General features: G+C 44.7%; 1 non-coding gene across 1 annotated transcript; it reads right to left on the bottom strand.

The window, feature by feature from the left end:
- Window positions 1–798: 798 nt before the first annotated feature.
- LOC133774090 (U6 spliceosomal RNA) lies at window positions 799–905 on the bottom strand. Its single transcript, XR_009868046.1, has one exon. It is a non-coding gene; the product is annotated as a U6 spliceosomal RNA (small nuclear RNA).
- Between the last annotated feature and the right edge of the window lie 620 nt (window positions 906–1,525).

Raw genomic sequence — 1,525 nt, 5'->3', positions numbered from 1 at the left:
TAACACCAGGTTTTTTTTTCATTTCCAATTATCTTTATATACAGAAGATCGATTCAGTATGTAATTAGTAAAGATCTCATCAGTTTGTACCCACGCAGAAACACAAAGTGTAAAAATACTGTTTCAGTACTAGTTATAGCATCACTTCGCTTTAGACGACACATTAGGGACAGATCCCACATGGGGTGTAAGTACACAGTGACTCCTGTTGCTGACTTAACAATTTGACACTCCTGTTCATGGCGTCAGTAATCTCCCTAGGCTCTAGTCATGAGTTGCCAGGGCTATGGAAGCCTTTAGAGTTCGCTGACTTTGATCTTGTTCCGATAGGGTCACAGTCAAGGTGGAAGTTCTCTCCTCACTTCAGAGAAAGGTACCTCCTTCTTTGATGGCCCCGTTCTTTCCACTGGGATCTCACTAACAGAGATCTTTCATTTAGGTCTTCTTCTTTTTTTTCTTTTCCATGGTATCTTGGCTTTCCATGCCTACAATACTCTCATGGGCTCTTCAGCCAGATCCGAATGCCTTAAGGGCTGATTCTGAGGCCGGAGTGTTGTTTAGGACATCTGCCATTCTATGAGTCTGCTGTGTATCCCACTTCCCATGTTGGATCTTTCTCTCCTTTTTTGATTCTATCAGTTAGTGTTAGCAGACACTTGTCTTGTTTGTGTGATCCCTTTGATTTTTAGACCTGTCTAAGCCATCGAATGTGAACTGAAATTGATCACTTGGACTAGTGAGATGGCATTGGTACATGCCACCTTGATGGGATTGTATTGGAATCCCCTGGCACATTTCAAAAATATGGAACGCTTCACGAATTTGCGTGTCATCCTTGCGCAGGGGCCATGCTAATCTTCTCTGTATCGTTCCAATTTTAGTATATGTGCTGCCGAAGCGAGCACGCAATTAGAAATTTGTAGGCTTTCTTTTTTTAATAAATATTTATTTATTTGAAAGAGTTACACGGAGAGAAAGAGAGAGATAGAGAGAGAGGTCTTCCATCCGCTGGTTTACTCCCCAATTGGCTACAATGGCCAGAGCTGCACAATCCAAAGCCAGGAGCCTGGAGCTTCTTCCAGGTCTCCCATGTGGGTGCAGGGGCCCAAGCACTTGGGCCATCTTGCACTGCTTTCCCAGGCCATAGCAGAGAGCTGGATCAGAAGAGGAGCAGCCTGGTCTTGAACTGGCATCCATATGGGATGCCATCACTGCAGGTGGCGGCTTTACCCACTCCACCACATCGCTGGCCCCAGCTTTCTTTTTTATTGCATGAATTACATATTTCTTTTTAAAAAGATTTATTTTATGTATTTGAAAGACAGAATTACAGAGAGAGGTAGAGACAGAGAGAGAGGTTTTCCATCCGCTGGTTCACTTCCCAGATGGCCGCAATGACAGGAGCTGCACCAAACTGAAGCCAGGAGCCAGGACTTCCTTTCCATCTCCCACATGGGTGCAGGGGCCCAAGAACTTGGGCCATCTTCTACTGCTTTCCAAGGTCATAGCAGAGAGCTGGATTGTA

This window comes from Lepus europaeus, chromosome 14 (genome assembly GCF_033115175.1).
Source record: "Lepus europaeus isolate LE1 chromosome 14, mLepTim1.pri, whole genome shotgun sequence".
Classification (NCBI taxonomy): domain Eukaryota; kingdom Metazoa; phylum Chordata; class Mammalia; order Lagomorpha; family Leporidae; genus Lepus; species Lepus europaeus.
The sequence above is the reverse complement of the archived record's forward strand: the minus strand, read 5'-3'. Positions and strand labels throughout refer to the sequence as shown.